Source organism: Balaenoptera ricei, chromosome 3 (assembly GCF_028023285.1).
Source record: "Balaenoptera ricei isolate mBalRic1 chromosome 3, mBalRic1.hap2, whole genome shotgun sequence".
In the NCBI taxonomy this organism is placed as follows: Eukaryota; Metazoa; Chordata; class Mammalia; order Artiodactyla; family Balaenopteridae; genus Balaenoptera; species Balaenoptera ricei.
In genome coordinates this window covers 140,538,881-140,557,637 of record NC_082641.1, presented here as the reverse complement: position 1 = coordinate 140,557,637, position 18,757 = coordinate 140,538,881, and positions in this window count along the sequence as shown.

Here is an 18,757-nt window from a genome sequence, read left to right as displayed (position 1 = left end):
CAATGGGTTCTTATTAGTTATCTATTTTATATATAGTAGTGTGTATATGTCAATCCCAATCTCCAGTTTATCCCTCCTCCCACCCTTTCCCCCTTGGTAACCGTAAGTTTGTTTTCTACATCTGTAACTATATTTCTGTTTTATAAATAAGTTCATTTGTACCATTTTTTTAAGATTCTACCTATAAGTGATACCATATGATATTTGTCTTTCTCTGACTTACCTCACTCAGGATGACAATCTCTAGGTCCATTCATGTTGCTGCAAATGGCATTATTTTGTTCTCTTTTTATGACTAAGTAATACTCCATTGTATATATGTACCACATCTTCTTTATTCATTCATCATCAATAGACATTTAGGTTGCTTCCATGCCCTGGCTATTGTAAATAGTGCTGCTGAAAGATTTCTTGATGGATAAAGCTTTTTTTTCTCTTTATGCAGTGTGAAGTTAATCCATGTTTTATGGCTTCCATATCTCTCATTGTGAAGTTACTATAGTTTTGTTTTGCTTTGTTTTATTTTTGTCTCTTCTTGCTTAAATATTTTCTTTTGTCTTTGATTTTTGGCACTGGAATGATTTGAACCAAATTGCAATTTATTTTATCTTACTTGGGATTTGCTTCTTGGATGTGTAGGTTGAAGTCTTTAACTACTTGTGGAAACTTTTAAATTATTTTCTCTTCATATATTGCTTCTACCCCTTTGTCTCTTTCTCCTCATTTTTCTGAGTCTCTGACATGAGTCTTAAAGCTTAAACCTCTAAAACGTAGGCAGAACACTCTATGACATAAATCACAGCAAGATCTTTTTTGACCCACCTCCTAGAGAAATGGAAATAAAAACAAAAATAAACACATGGGACCTAATGAAACTTAAAAGCTTTTGCACAACAAAGGAAACCATAAACAAGACGAAAAGACAACCCTCAGAATGGGAGAAAATATTTGCAAATGAAGCAGCTGACAGGATTAATCTCCAAAATTTACAAGCAGTTCATGCAGCTCAATATCAAAAAGACAAACAACCCAATCCAAAAATGGGCAGAAGACCTAAATAGACATTTCTCCAAAGAAGATATACAGATTGCCAACAAACACATGAAAGAATGCTCAACATCATTAATCATTAGAGAATTGCAAATCAAAACTACAATGAGATATCATCTCACACCAGTCAGAATGGCCATCATCAAAAAATCTACAAACAATAAATGCTGGAGAGGGTGTGGAGAAAAGGGAACCCTCTTGCACTGTTGGTGGGAATGTAAATTGATACAGCCACTATGGAGAACAGTATGGAGGTTCCTTAAAAAACTAAAAATAGAACTACCATATGACGCAGCAATCTCACTACTGGGCATATACCCTGAGAAAACCATAATTCAAAAAGAGTCATGTATCAAAATGTTCATTGCGGCTCTATTTACAATAGCCAGGACATGGAAGCAACCTAGGTGTCCATCAACAGATGAATGGATAAAGAAGATGTGGCACATATATACAATAGAACATTACTCAGCCATAAAAAGAAATGAAATTGAGTTATTTGTAGTGAGGTGGATGGACCTACAGTCTGTCATACAGAGTGAAGTAAGTCAGAAAGAGAAAAACAAATACCGTATGCTAACACATATATATGGAATCTAAGAAAAAAAAAAATGGTCATGAAGAACCTAGGGGCAAGACAGGAATAAAGACACAGACCTACTAGAGAATGGACTTGAGGATACGGGGAGGGGGAAGGGTAAGCTGGGACAAAGTGAGAGAGTGGCATGGACATATATACACTACCAAATGTAAAACAGATAGCTAGTGGGAAGCAGCTGCATAACACAGGGAGATCAGCTCGGTGCTTTGTGACCACCTAGAAGGGTGGGATAGGGAAGGTGGGAGGGAGGGAAATGCTAGAGGGAAGAGATATGGGGACATATGTATATGTATAACTGATTCACTTTGTTATAAAGAAGAAACTAACACACTATTGTAAAGCAATTATATTCCAATAAAGATGTTAAAAAAAAAAAACTTAAAGCTCTGTCCCAAATATTTCTTGTGTTCTGTTCATGCTTCTTTCATCTTTTTTACCTCTAAGTTTTAGTTGTATATTTTCTATTGACCTGTTTTAAGTTTACTAATAGGAAACTAAAAGGCAGTCTTCTGCTATTTACCACCCAATTGGATGTTGTTTAATCCATCCAATGAATTTTTTGTTTCAAGTGATTTTTAAAATTCTAGAATATTGACTTTTTATAGATCAAAAATCTCTGTTGAATGTTTTATTTTTCTCTTTTTATCTATATTCTCCATCTTCTATACTCTTTGACTTATTTGTAATACTTAAGTTATTGGTTGGCCTTCTCCAACATCTGGCTTTATCTGTGAGTCTGCTTCTGTTAATAGCTTTTTCTCTTGATTATCTCTCACATGCTCCTGACAGTTCAAGTGTGTAGTAATATTTTATTGTATACTAGATATTATGTTTAAAAGAGTTATAGACACTTAGGTTGATGTTATTTTTCCCCAAAGAGTGTTTTCCTTTTCCTCTTTGAGTAACAGGCTAAAGGGCTGATCACCTCAACCCAGTTAAGAATTGAGCAGGGTCAAGACTGGCTACAGCTTTAGTTACAATCTATCTCTGGTTTTAAGGTCTCATGGGTGAGACTCATTGTGTGCTCATTATAGATACCTACTGTTAGTGGAACTTTTTCCTCCTAAGCACTGCAAGACTGTTCAAGATTGTATTATTCCTTTCCTGCTAAGTTCCCTGGTCTTTTGTGTCACTTCAGACTGCTACAAACGTCCTGTCAGATACACAAAATCAAAAGGGAAAGGAATGGAAGCATATAATTATAGAAAGTAATAAAACCACAAAGAGAGATAGTAAGAGTGGAAAAATGATTGAAGAAGCTACAAAACAGCCAACAACAATTAACAAAAATAGCAATAATAACTTATATATTGATACTTACTTTAAATACAAATGGATTAAATTATTTAATCAAAAGACAGAGTGGCTGAATGGCTGAAAAGCAACTATATGTTGCCTACATGAAACTTACTTCAGATTTAACAACATATATAGGTTGAATGAAGGGATAGAAGAAAGGTATTCCATACAAATGGAAACTAAGAGAAGAGAAGTAAGTGTACCTATATAAGAAAAAATAGATTTAAAGTCAAAAACTATACCAAATGTCAAAGAAGACCACTATATAATGATAAAAGGTGTCAATTCATCAGGAGAATATAACAACTGTAAATATATATGCACTCAACATTGGAGCACCTATTAACACATAAAGCACATATTAACATATCTGAAAGGAGAAATAGACTGCAATATAATAATAATAGAGAACTTCAGTATCCCACTTTCAACAATGGATCAATTATCCAGACAGAAAATCAATAATGAATCATTGGATTTGAACTATACTTAAAGCAAAAGAACCTGATAAACGTATATAGAACAGTACATCTATTAGCAACCACATACACATTCTTTTCAAGTGTATGTGAAACATTCTAAAGGATAGATCATATGTTAGGTGACAAGACAAGCATTAACATATTTAAGAAGGTTGAAATCATATCAAGTATCTTTTCCAACTTCAGTGGTATAAAACTAGAAATCTATAACAGGAGAAAAACTGGGAAATTCACAAATAGGTGTAAATTAAATAACACACTACTGAACACACAATGAGTCAAAGAAGACATCAAAAGGGAATTTTTAAAAAAAATCTTGAGATAATTGAAAATGGAAACAGAATATAGCAAACTTATGGGATGCAGTAAAAAACAATTCTAAGAGGTAAGTTTATAATAAATGCCTACATTAAGAAATCTCAAATAAGCAACTTATCTCAAATAAACAACTCAAGGAACTAAAAAATGAACAAACTAAGCCTAAAGTTAGCAGAAGTAAGGAAATAATAAAGATCAGAATTGACATAAATGAAATAGATACCAGAAAAAGAATAGAAAATCAATGAAACTAAGCTGACTTTTTGAAAATATAAACAAAATTGACAAACTTCTAGCTAGACTAACCAAAAAAAAAAAAAAAAAAAGAGAGAGAGAGAAAACTCAAATAAATAAAATTAGACATGAAAGAGGAGACATCACAACTATGACTGCAGAAACTCAGAGAACCATGAGAGTTTGCTGTGAACAAGTATAGGCCAACAAATTGGATAACCTAGAAGAAATAAATTCCTAAAAACATACAACCTACCAAGTAATGAAGAAATAGAAAATCTGAACAAATTATGAGTAAGAAGATTGAATCAGTAATACAAAAACCTCCCAAAAAAGAAAAGCCCAGGACCAGATGGCTTCTCTGGTGAATTCTACCAAATATTTAAAATAGAATTAACACCACTCCTTCTCAAATTCTTCCAAAAAACTGAAGAGAAGGAAACATGTCCAAACCCTTTTTATGAGGCCAGCATTACCCTAAGCAAACCAAGGACACTACAAGAAAAGAAAATTGCAGCTCAATATCACTGATGAACATAGATGAAAAAATTCTTAACAACATACTAGCAAACTGAATTTAACAGGATATTAAAAGAGTCTTATACCATGATCAAATAGGATTTATCCCTTGGATGTAAAGATGGTTCAGTGTACACAAATCAATAAATATGACATATTAATAGAAAGATAAAAATCTCATTATCATCTCAATAGATTCAGAAAAAGCATTTGACATAATTCAACATCCATTCATGATAAAACTCTTAACAAATAGGATATAGACAGAAAGTGCCTCAAAATAATACAGGCCATATATGGCAAGCCCACAGATAACATTATACTCAATGATGAAAGACTGAAAGCTTCTCCTCTAAGATAAGGAACAAAAACACTTGTGGAGAGTGGTGCCCACTCTCACCACTCTGTTTAACATAGTACTGGAAGTCCTAGTTAGATCAGTCAGACAAGAAAAAGAAATAAAAGGCATCCAAACAAGAAAAGAAGAAGTAAAATTGTCTCTGTTCTCAGGTGACACAATCTACATATAGAAAATCCTGATGACTCCACCAAAAAAATGGATAGAACTAGTATACAAATTCAATAAAGTTGCAAGATACAAGATCAGCATACAAAAATCAGTTTCATTTCTGTACACTAACAATTAATTATCAAAGAAGTAATTAATAAAACAATCTCATTTACATTAGTATCAAAAAGAATAAAATATTTAGAAATAAGTTTAACCAGAGGTAAAATATCTGTACGTTAGAAACTATAAAGTATTCTTAAAAGAAATTGAAGAAGACACAAATAAATGGAAAGCTATCCCACATTCATGGATTGGAAGAACTAATATTATTAAAATGTCCATACTACCTAAAGCAATCTACAGATTCAATGCAATTCCTATCAAAATTCCAATGGCATCTTTCACAGAAATAGAGCAAACCATCCTAAAATTTGTATGGAACCACAAAAGACCCTGAGTAGCTAAAGCATTTTTTAGCAAGAAAAATCAAGCTGGAGGCATCACACTTCCTGATTTCAAATTATATTACAAAGCTATGGTACTCAAACAGTATGGTATTGGCATAAAAACAGACACACCAACCAATGGAACAGAATAGAGAGCCCACAGATAAACCCACATATATATGGTCAACTGTGACAAGGGCACAAAGAATATACAATGGGGAAGGATAGTCTCTTAAATAAATAGTGTTGGGAAAAGAATACCCACATGCAAAAGAATGAAAGTGGTATAGGTGTTTCCTATACCCCTCACAAAATTTAAATCAAAATGGATCTACATCATAAACATAAGACCTGAAAACATAAAACTCCTAGGAGAAAACAGGAAAAAAATCTCCTTGACAATAATTTTTTGAATATGACACAAAAAGTACAAGCAACAAAAGCAAAACTTAATAAAGGAGACTACATCAAACTAAAAAGCTTCTGCACAAAAGAAACTATTAACAAAATGAAAAGGCATCCTATGGAGTGGGGGAAAATATTTGCAAATCATACATCTGATAAGGGGATAATATCAAAAATAAAGTACTCACACAACTCAAGAGCCAATAATAATAATAATAATAATTAATTAATTAAAAAATAGGTAGAAGAACTGAATAGACATTTTTTCAAAAGAAGACAAAAAAATGGTTAATAGGTACATAAAAATGTACTCAACATCACTAATCATCAAAGAAATGCAAATCAAAACCAAATGAGGTATTACCTCACACCTGTTAGAATGGCTGTCCTCAAAAAGATGAGCTAACAAGTGCTGGTGAGGATATGAAGAAAAGGGAATCCCATGCACTGTTGGTGGGAATAAAAATTGGTGCAGCCATTATGGAAAACAGAGGTTCCCAAAAAAATTAAAAGTAGGAGTATTATATGATCCAGCAATCCTACTTCTGGGTATATATCCAAAAACAAAATAGTATTTTGAAGAGGTATCTGCACTCCCATGTTTATTGCTTCGTTATTCACAATAGCCAAGATCTGGAAACAATGGATAAAGAAAATGTGAGACACACACATGTACACCCTGAACTATCAGTCAGCCTTAAAAAAGAAGGAAATCTTGACATTTGCAACAACTTGGTTGAATCTGGAGGACATTATGCTTAGTGAAATAAGCCAAACACAGGAAGATAGTTACTGCATGATCTCTCTTATGTGTGAAATCTACAAACGTCAAACTCATAGTAACAGAGTAGAATAGTGGTTACCAATGACTTGGAGGCGGGGGGGGGGCGGGAATGGGGAGCTGTGATCAAATGGTATAAATTTTCAGTTATAATATGAAAAAGCCCTGGAGACCTAATATAAAACTTGGTGACTACAGTTAATAATACTGTATCATGGGGCTTCCCTGGTGGCGCAGTGGTTGAGAATCTGCCTGCTAATGCAGGAGACACGGGTTCGAGCCCTGGTCTGGGAGGATCCCATGTGCTGCGGAGCAGCTGGGCCCGTGAGCCACAACTACTGAGCCTGCGCGTCTGGAGCCTGTGCTCCGCAACAAGAGAGGCTGCGATAGTGAGGGGCCCGCGCACCGCGATGAAGAGTGGCCCCCGCCTGCTGCAACTAGAGAAAGCCCTCGCACAGAAACGAAGACCCAACACAGCCAAAAATAAATAAATAAAAATAAATTAAAAAAAAAACCAGAGTCAAGGGAAAGAAACTAAACGTGTAAAAAGTTAAAAAAAATAATAATAATACTGTATCATGTACTTGAAATTTTCTAAAAGAATAGATACTGTGTTCTCACTGCAAAAAAAAAAAAAAAAAGTAATTTCTGAGGTGATGATGGATATGTTAATTAGCTTGATTGTGGTAATCATTTCACAAGGTATACATGTATCAAAACATCACAGTGTATTCTTGAAATACATATAATTTTTACTTGTTAATTATACCTTAATAAAGCTGGGGGGAAATGTCCAGGTGGCAAAATGAGCCATGGAATAGGAAGTCTTCTAGATTTCATAATGCCACAGCAGCAAATACGACCATCAGAAGCTCTGCTGGTTTCTCCTTCTCCTGGAAGTGCCCCTCTGGCAATAGCAAGCTAGTCTGAGAGCCTACTCCCAGACTTGGAAATTCCTCCAGGAAAAAAGAAAAGGACTCTGATCCCAGCTTCCCTAGAAGGGGCTCTTTCCTTTAAGGAATTCTAATTATCCATCTATATTTGCTTCCATACCTCTTCGAAGTCTTTTTAATAATCATACTTCTAAATATTGATTTTGTTATGTGTGGTTGTTGCATAGAAGAAAAATCTTCTTAATACATGTCCTTAATTTATCCTGCCTGGAAACAGAATTTCTACACTGAATTTGAGGTGGGAAATTTCCCCATAACTTCCCTCACCAGGTCTCCATCTTGAAAATCACAAACACCCAGTGCTTATTAAATATGACCAGACACTGTACTAAGAATTTCAAGTGATATAAACATGTACAATGCATATATGGCCCTTGCCATTATAGAGCTTGCAACTGAGTGAGAGAGCTACATTTTATTTTTTTTAATCAGCATGCAATTTAAAAAGTTAAGTGCTATAAAGGAATAGTATGAGGTAAAAGATTCCAAGAGGCTACTGACTTAGATTGCAGGGTCAGGTAAATCCTCCCCTAGGTGACAATTAAATTGAGACCTTGATGCCCAAATCCCACCTCTATGCACTGGCACCAAATTGAATCTCAGAGACAGAGTTTTGGGTGAAGTAGAAAAGAATAGCTTTATTGCTTTGCCAGACAAAGGGGGCCAGAGTGGGCTAATGCCCTCAAAACTCTGTGTCCCCGACCTGGAGGGGGTAGTGAGGAGCTTTATCATAACGGTCCAAAGAGGAGGGCACGGTCAACTCATTGACATTCTGTTGCCAAAATCTTGGCTCTCTGTGCACTCTGAACAGAAGTATGGAGACAGAGTCATGGAGGAGAAAGAAAGAGTGGTTTTATCTCTTTGCCAGGCAAAGAGGGAACACAGTAGGCTAGCACCTCAAGAACTGTGTCCCCCTTCCTAGGGAATAGGGAGAGGTTATACAGTCAGGACTCAGTAAGAGGTATGTGATAAGGATCAAGGCAGTAACAGTCTTGATTTCTTCTTTCTTCTGCAAAGTTTCAAAAGGGTGGAGTTGCTGACAAGATTAAGGTGTGTGCACGGTCTCAGGTGGTCAGGTCTCCTAATATTGATGGGCTTCTCTGGTCCCTTTACTCTTGCCTCAGGTGCTTTCGTGGCTGCTCCCCCCTTGATTAGCAACTGTTTGAATCTGCCCTTTGGAACTCAGGGAAGGTCATGGAAGCTGGAGTCTTGCCTACAAGAAATGGGGAACAAAAAGGCCTCCATGCCCGGGAGCCCCACAGGGCCCTGCTTGGCATCAATTCTTCTGATTGTTTGGTGGTGTTGTAATTGGGAGTCAGCATCATCAATCTTCTGGTTCCAACTGGTCTGGGTTCTACGTTCTTGTGGGCAGCATAGAGTTAACTTCTTTCACCTGGTGGGAGTTTTAGTATCTGCAAAAAACTCAAAGAGATTGTTATGTATACCCCTTGAGGGGGAACCAGGACCCTGCCCCAAGGCTGCACTATTGTTTCTTGACTGCTCCTCCCTTGTCCCAGCACCCCCTGTCTTCCCTGATTAGCAACTGTTTGAACCTGCCCTTTGGAACTCAAGGAAGGTCATGGAGGCTGAATGAAGCCTATTCCCTGCAAAAAAGAAATGGGGGACACAGAAAGGCTTTTGTGCCCAGGAGCCCCACAGGGTCCTGTTCAGTTTCAACATGAAAAATAAGAAGAAATTATACCAGAAAAGAATGGAAACAAGATCATTTCAGAGAGAATAAACATTATATGCAATAGTGTAAAGTTGGAAAATGTGATATTGTGATTTGTAATAAGAAATATATATTTGGTCTTTGTCCCCATTTCTGATACAGAACTCCAAAAACCCTTGGAACTTCCTGTGATAAAACCCTTGGAACTTCCTGTGATAAGAGCAATAACTGTCTTTTGTTATGTTAATGAGGTGACTTTTGTACCACACCTAAGGATGGGGGCTGGATGCCGAGAAAAGTGATTAGAGATTGGAACTGTCAGTCCCACCCCCCTGACCTCCAGGGAAATGAGAGGGGCTGGTGATTGAGTTCAGTCACCAATGGCCAATGAGTTAATCAATTGTGCCTCCATAAAAACCCAAATGGAGTGGGTTTGGAGAGCTTCTGGGTTGGCAAACACGTGGTATGCTCAGAGAGGGCATGGATTCTCCATGACCTTTTCCATATCTTGCCTTATTCGTCTCTTCCATCTGGCTGTTTTTGAGTTATATCCCTTTACAACAAACCAGCAATCTAGTAAGTAAAATGTTTCTCTGAGTTATATGAGCTGCTCTAGCAAATTAGTCAAACCCAAGGAGGGAGTCATTGGAACCTCTGATCTATGGCCAGTTGGTCAGAAGCTCTGGTGATAAAGTGGGCTTGTGACTGGCTTCTGAAGGGGCTGGGAGCAGGGGGCAGACTTGTAAGACTGAGCCCTTAACCTGTGGGACCTGCTGCTATCTCCAGACAGCCTTGAGTTAAATTGTAGGGCACCCAGCTGGTATCTCAGAGCATTGCTTAGTGTGGAGGAAAAAAACCTCATATTTGGTGACCAAAATGATCAGAAATGGAGCGTTCTGTGTGAGTAGTAAAGGAGACACAGGAGGTGGAAGACTGAGTTTTTCTAATACAGAGGCTGTCTTTATCAAGCATTTGAAACCATGCAAGCTTGAGTGAGAAGGAGCCTGCTAGGAGAGATGCTAGGTCATTTAAAGCCTTATGATCAGTTAAGGTCTTATATTTTATTCATTGAATAGTTTTAAGGACTGAAGTGCCAATTTGCTCTGTGGAGAATGGGTTGGAAAAGAGTAAAACTGAACACATGTAGATGGGTTAGGAGGCTATTGAAAGTGTTCACATGGAAAATGACTTGGATTAAGATGGTGGCTGTTAAGGTAAATAATTGATTGGATTTGAAATATATTTTAAAGGTAGAATCAGTAGGACTTGGCCATGGAATAAACAGGGAAATGAGAGAAAAGGAGTTATGAAAAGTTTGGGCTTTAAAAATATAAAAGCTTATATTTTCTTTATGTAGATTTTCCAAAATACTTCACATGCATTATCTGATTTGATTGCCACAGTAACACAATGGGATCAACATTATTATCCCTTTTACAAAGAAGGTTCAAAGGAATCATGTGGACTGTCTGCTGTTAATCTAGTAATTAACCCACAGCTGAGACCAGAACCAAATTCTATAGTACAGATCTTCCTCCACTTACAATGGGGGTTACATCCTGATAAATCCATTTTTAAGTTGAAAATATGGTTATTTGAAGATGCACTTAATACACCTAACCTACAGAACGTCGTAGCTTAGATTAGCCTACCTTACACGTGCTCAGAACACTTATACTAGCCTCCAGTTGGGCAAAAGCATGTCACACAAAGCCTATTTTATAATAAAGTGTTGGATAGCTCATGCAATTTATTGAAAGGGAAAAAGCATGGTTGTATGTGTACAGAATGGTTGCACGATATCAGTTGTTTCCTCTGATCACGTGGCTGCCTGGGAGCTGTGGCTCACTGCTGCTGCCCAGCATCACAAGAGATGATTGTAGCGCCTACCACTAGCCCAGGAAAAGATCAGCATTTGGAATTCAAAATACTCTTTCTACTGAATGTGTATTGCTTTCACACCCTCGTAAAGTAAAACAATTGCAAGTCAAACCATCGTAAGTTGGAGATCGCCTGTACTGGTCCAGAGCTCTTTTTCTGTAGTAGTATATAGCTTTCCTCCCTCGGTGTGTGTATAAGAAATACAAGAGAGGCAATTATCAGATGTTGATGTTGATGTTTCTGACATGTCCTCAGTCACTACAAAAGTCCCAGCCAAACTCATCACCAAGTAAATCAAAGCCAGTATTCTGGAGCCAATAATAATAATATTAGATGCATTTTATTGACACCTTCACAGTCTTTCAAACCATTAATATTATCTCATTTGTCTTAATAATCCTTTGGAATACATACCAATATTAATCCTTTTTAGAGCTAAGGAAACTGAGGCACAGAAAGAAAAAATACTTTGCCTGAGCTGACAGAACTAGTAATTGGTCAAGCCAAGATGACACCAGAGCCTACACTATGCTGCCCGTTATGAACTCGAGAAGAAAATTTAATAGTAAAAGCATGATTGCACAAAACTGAATCCAGACTCAAAATATGGGCATTCCAGTGCTGGCTTTGTCACTGACTGTAGCCTTTAGTCCATTTCTTGCCCCTCAACCCCTGCCTCACCCATAGCCTCAATTTCTACCTGTAAAATGAAAGGCTTTTTTTTTTTTTTTTGTCCCCCCCCCCCCCCCCGCCGAAAGGCTTTTATTACACAATTTCTAGGGCTCCTTCTGAGTCCTATTCTTGTTTTTCCTGTCTGTTTGTAGGTAATTATATTTTCAAGAGTTGGTTAATATAGTTTGTGTTACTACCTGCCAATCTCCTCACCGACCACCCCCACCCAATTTTTTCTTCAGGCTTGAAAACCTCCCACTACCCCAGACTTTCTTAGACAGTTCTCAGCTGGCGTTTCAGGGTGTTCAAGAAACATCAGCTTGGTTGCTAGCTTGGCAATTAACTCATCCTGCTAGCACACTCTCTGTGTGAATGCGCTAAATTGCAGAGGGTGTTTATCATATGCCAGGCTGACAGCCTCCTGCTGTTGCCTTTGATTTGCTAAATACCTGCAAAGATTAGGTGCCTGGAACACCTGGTCTGCAGAGCAGGGTGCAGAGCAGAGCTGCAGGTGGCATCTCAAGAGGATCCGGTGTGCCCTCCCGTATCCCCTGCCCGCCCCTCTGCTTCTCAGAGAGAAGTGAAGAGAAAGTGGCAGAACCGTAAATGAACGGAGATCGACCTTAGTCTGGACTGAAACCAACTCAACCAAGGGAGGTGGGAACCCACTGTCATCCCTTTGCCCTGTGATGCTATCGTGATAAACTAATGAACAATTATGGTGTGCTTATTACTGTGTACGAGGATCGATGCCAAATACATCACCTGCACAAACTTATTTAATCTTTACAGCACCCCAGGAGTTTGAATAACTTGCCCCCAGTTATCCAGCAGGTGGATAGTATAGCAGAATTGGATTTGACTTGTTCAGATCTCACCTCAGCCTGAGAATTTACCATTAGGTCTCCTAATCCCTTCCCATTGCCCTGTTTTCCACATCCCAAGCATCGCTAGGCATTCTGAAAGGTAGTAATGAGTTAGCAAGCAAAATGCTTTCTGCCGTGTTTTTCCTTCTCAGTTATGTAATCCCACTACTCAAAGTGCAATGGTCCTGACCCAAGCTGTGAAGGTGCGATTTAGACAGTGGTAGAAAGAGATTTGATGAGCAACCAATCAGAGCCTTCTTTGGAGACTACCGTCTCCTCTATCTCATGCTGACTCTGCCTCCGCTCAGTCCCAGTCTTTGAATTTGGAAGTTGAAAGGCAACGGTCAATTGGTTCAGTTGGACATAGTATTTTACTGAAAACACTGAAACGCCAAAAACCAGGTACCACTGCTTATATTTAAAATTTGTTGCGGTCAGACAGACTTGAATGAGAATTTTGCTTTTTACATATACAAACTCTGCCATCTTAGGCAATTTGCTTAACATCTCTGAGTCTTGGTGTCCTCATCTGTAAAACGGAGGTGGTATAGTGCTTTCCTCAAAGGCTTGCCATGAGGATTACAATGTAAACTTCACCGGGGAGAGGAAGCACGGGATTGTGAGAAGACATGTGCTTTTGAATCTTTTCTCTGAGACTTCAAGACACTGAATAAGTCACCCAGTGTCTGTGAGTCCACGTTCTTCACCTGTCCGTGGGAATAATAACACTGCTTTGAGGGTTGTTGTGAAGAACTAAATGAGATAACGTATTAAAAACGCCTAGGGGCTTCCCTGGTGGCGCAGTGGTTGAGAGTCTGCCTGCCAATGCAGGGGACACGGGTTCGAGCCCTGGTCTGGGAAGATCCCACATGCCGCGGAGCAACTGGGCCCGTGAGCCACAACTACTGAGCCTGCGCGTCTGGAGCCTGTGCTCCGCAACAAGAGAGGCCACGATAGTGAGAGGCCCACGCAGCACGATGAAGAGTGGCCCCCGCTTGCCGCAACTAGAGAAAGCCCTCGCACAGAAACAAAGACCCAACACAGCCAAAAATAATAAAAATATATATATAAAAATAAATTAATTAATTAACTTAAAAAAAAAAAACGCCTAGCGCAGCAACTGCCACAGACTTCTTGCTCGGTTAGCACAGCTCTCTCTGTTGACACGTATTCGTATTTTAATTCCTTAATTTTTTTTGCACTCACACGTAAACTAGATGATGTTATCACGTTAGTAGAGAAAATAATATTCATTAGGTTGATGAACATAAACATCACTCAGGAATTCAGTGAGTTTAATATCTTTGTAGACCTATTAGCTTCTCCCAACTTTCATAGTTACGAGTTGTAGACTTCAGCAACACAAATGTATACGAGTCAGAAGCAGGACCGAGCAAAAAGGTGTAGTTGCATGGTGTCAACCCAGAGTCCCAAAACAGCTCACGAATGCTGGTGAGCAGATACTATCACAGCCTGTTGGTTGTGTGTGTGCACAGCAGTGTGATTTTTCTCTTGAATTTGGTAAGCTGGAATAAGGGACACACTGAGGCCAAGTTCCTTCACTGGGGGCAAGTGGTGGCCCGCTGTGTCTGCACTTCCCAAACTAGGGCTTTTGTACCAGGACCTCAAGGTCCCACAATTGACAAAATACTTCCCACTGTTTGTCAGTTCTTTTATTCTTCTTCAATGTAAAGTTATGTGACTTGCTCTTCAATTAGGAATAGGTAATTATAGCTCTTGCGAAGTATAAAAAAAAAGTTTCCATTCTGGGTTTGTATAAAAATGTAGTTGTCATGGCCCTTAGGAGAAGGGGGCTGGAATTTGCAGAACACATGGTGGAATCTTTCTGTAGCCCTCTCTAGGAAGTCTATTCTGAAGAGACACAGGGACAGCTGTTCCCTCCAAGAGCTGTCAGCACACATGAGGGAAATGGAAATAGGCAGATTTCTTCTCAAAAACTAACTTCTAGGCCAAGAGAGGAATGTGATAACCTCAGACCCCTGGCACAAGAAAGCCTGGTAAGTCAGAGGCCAATACCCAAATTACAAATGCAGTAACATACCTATAATTTGAACCACTGAAACATTGTAACAAAACAAAGGGGTCTATTTAAAAATAAAAATAAAAAAGACAAGGCAATGAGCAGAAAAAAGCCCTGGGTTTAGAATCAGAGAGACCTTGATTAAGCTCCTAGTTGTGTGACCTGGAATAAGTTATCCATCCTCTCTCAATATGAGCTTATTTTTCTATAAGCAGGGATACTAATGTCCACCTCAGCAGGGTTTTGTGAGGATTAAGTGAGATAATATACAGAAAATCCCTAGACTGATTTCTGGCACACAGCACCAACAAATGCATGGTCACTTTTTTCATTCTTGAGTCCTCCTGGGGAAAAGGGCATTCTTCAAAGTGTTGCAGGTTTTAAAGTTTGTCCTCTGTCCTCCTTGTTTAAAAGGAACACTCAAACTTGGTTATTAAGTGATACTAAGGCCCTTTATTGAACATTTACTATAGGCAGGCACGAAGCCAAGTGATTGACATGTATCCAACATTAAGTGGTACATTTCATTATCGCCTCCTTTTTACAGAGTAAGAAACTGAAGCTCTAGCTTTAAGTAACTGCATCAGTGACCTAGTTAGGAAGGAGCAGAATCAGGATGGAATCCAGGTCTACCAGGAGAGCCAGAACACTCAACAACTGTACTTTTCAGCTACCCTGAAGTCTTGGCCGCATGACCTCATTTATCCCTACGCTTTTTTTTTTTTTTTCCACTCTTCCTGACCTCTTTTCAGTATCTTTTCTACAGCAAAATCTTAACTCATTTGGGATTTGTAAGCATTCTGATGTTGAGGCTACCACCACTGCACATTGTTCAGGAACCACTTGCTTCATATCCAGCATAAAAGAGTGGTGCTATGGGTATATTTAAAATATTTAAGGGGGCTCCCCTGCTGGCGCAGTGGTTAAGAATCTACCTGCCAATGCAGGGAACACGGGTTCGAGCCCTGGCCCGGGAAGATCCCACATGCCGCGGAGCAACTAAGCCCATGCGCCACAACTACTGAGCCTGCACTCTAGAGCCCGCGAGCCACAACTACTGAGCCCACGTGCCAACTCTTGAAGCCCGTGCTCCTAGAGGAGTGCTCCACAACAAGAGAAGCCACTGCAATGAGAAGCACAGGCACCGCAAAGAAGAGTAGCCCCTGCTCGCCACATCTAGAGAAAGCCCGCGCACAGCAAGAGACCCAACGCAGCCAAAAATAATTAATTAATTAAAAAAAAAAACACTATTTAAAGAAGTGAAATGTCCTCAAGCATCCTCAGGGGAATCCATAGGCTGAGTATCATTGTTCTTGTTTACTCATTAAATCAAGTCACCTCAGCTGGGCAAACACGTGTCCATCCTAAGTCAGTTCCTGTCTATGACACTGAGCTAGAAGTAGCTTTTGAGTTTACCTTATTTACCTCCTTCACGTTCCATCAAAGACCTTGGGCTCCTAGAGGTTAATAGTAGCAGTACAGTAGTAGTAGTCAAAGCAGTAGTGACAGACACAGTCAGAGTTGTTGTAGCAGCAGCATTGAATGCTCACTATGAACTGGGCAGAACGCTATACACTTTATTTGCACTATTACATTTAGTTTTCACAAATGGCTATGAAAAACAGACATTATTTCTATCCTCATCTATAGGTAAAGAAACAGAGATTATATAGTTCATTCAAGGTCAATTAGCCAAGTAATGACACTATAGTATTTGCACAGTGTGTTCAACTGATAATATAGAACAGCAACCCCAATTTAAAGGCATTGTCACACTGTATTCCCTCATACCATCCCACATGAGTTTGGTGGGTGTCTATTTTCTGAAATGTGCAAAACCATATAAGTGAGGCAGATAAAATTATAAAGCATAGAAATGCAGAGAATAACTGTCAATGAGGCTATTTGACCTTCTGTGAAGAATTAGAACTGGGACCAGCAAACTATGGCCTGTGGGCCAAATCCACTCCACCACTTGTTTTTGTAAATAGAGTTGTTTTGAGACACAGTCAAGCCCATCCATTTATATATTGTCGGTGGTGGTTTTCAGGCAACAATGGCATATTTGAATGGTTGCAAGAATGAATTTATAGCCTGCAAAGGTAAAAACATTTACTATTTGTCTTTTCACAGAAAAAGTCTTCTGACTCCTGGCCTGGCTTAGAACATCACCAGTTCTACTGATGTCCTACATTCCTCCCAGATCACATGCCAGCCTCCCACTGCTTCTCAGAGGTAACTGATATTCTAAATTTTGGGTGGACCATTATCTTACTAAGAAAAAAAGTTTTGGCACATAGGTATTCATCTGCAATATTTCATATAGTTTTGCTTGCTTTTTTTAAAGGAAACTTTTTATTGAAGTACACACAGAGAAGTGCGCAAACCGTAAGTTTGCGGCATACTGAATGTTTACAGAATAAAAGCAGTACTAGTGGTAGTAGTTGGGTGGTGGCAGGGGTATTACCCCCACCAATGTACAGAACATTACTAGGACCTCAGAACACATTCTCATGCACCTTCCCAGCCACTATCCCTTCCTGAAAGTAAGAACAATTATGACATCTATTACCATCCATTAGTTTTGCCTCTTTTTTTATGAAGATGAAACCGTTGATTGTGTAAGCTTGTATTTGGCTTCTTTGCTAAATATTGTGTCTGTGAGATTCACCCATGTGATTGCATAAAGCAGTAATTTGTCCATTTTCATTACTCTAGTATACCATTATATGACTATACCACAATATTCTCAGTATTTTAATTATCATTCAGTTGTATTTTAAATTTCTGTTATGATTTTTTTCTGGTCTCAAGACAAAAAATATAAGGTTTTTTGTTTGTTTGTTTTCTTTATTTCTTTAAATCTATCCCTTTAAAAAGGTTATTTCTAAATGTACTGTGATTATATAATTTGTTCTAATAATGAACATATTCTGAAATTTATTGATATTTGCTTTACAGCCTAGTATTAGGTCTGTTTTATGAATGTTCCATAAATGCTTGAAGAAAAATATTATTCTTTAGTTGTTAGAAGCAGAGTTTTCTGTACATTTATTATATCAATCTTGTTATGTGTGTATTCAAATTTCTGTATCCTACTAATTTTCTATCTGCTTGTCTTAAAATTGATAAAGATATATTGAAAATTTCCATGATGGTGGATGTACCAGTGTGCCCATGTAGTTCCATCATAGGTTATATCTATATGTGTGTCTATATATGTATAGATACGTATAGATATAACATTTTATTAGATACATATAATTTCAGAATTATTATGTCTTCCTGGTAAGAAAACCTATCATTATGTCACTATTTAATAGTGATTTACTTTATCACTAATCATGCTCTTTATTTATCTTAAAGTACAATTTGCCTTATTACTCAGCTTTCCCTTGGTTAGTACTTGCCTGATATGCTTTTTTCCATCATTTTTCTTTCAATCTTCCCACAGTCTAATGTTTTAAATGTGTCTTTTAGATATCATAGAGTTGGATCTTTAAAAATTTAATCTGATAGTCTCTGTCTCCCAGTTGACAGGCATAATTCATTGTAATTGTTACTACTACTATCAATATAATTGAACTGTTTTCTGTCATCTTATTTTATGCTTTTTTTCTCTTTTTTCTATGATTTTTACTCTATCTCCTTTATGCTCAATCTTTCTTGACTGACTGACTAAGATAGTTATATGTTTTCCAAATCTATTTCTCGTCTTTCACTTTTCTGGTAGTGATATAGTCTATTTCTATTCTTTTACCCTTAACATTTTCCCATGAATACTTAACCTGGAATTTAATCAACAGAACCAAAAAACCCTTCCCAGCTACCAAAATCTACCCCATTTAAAAAACCATTGAGTTATAAATGATAATTTTTTTTTTTTGTCTACAGTAATAATATTTTAGAGTCTAAAACTTCCACAAGGAATTCCTACTCTGTCTATTTTTAGGGCCCAATAGTAATAAGGACACAGGAATTTATATTCCTTCCTTTTCCTTTCTTTTTTTTTTTTAATTTTCAAAA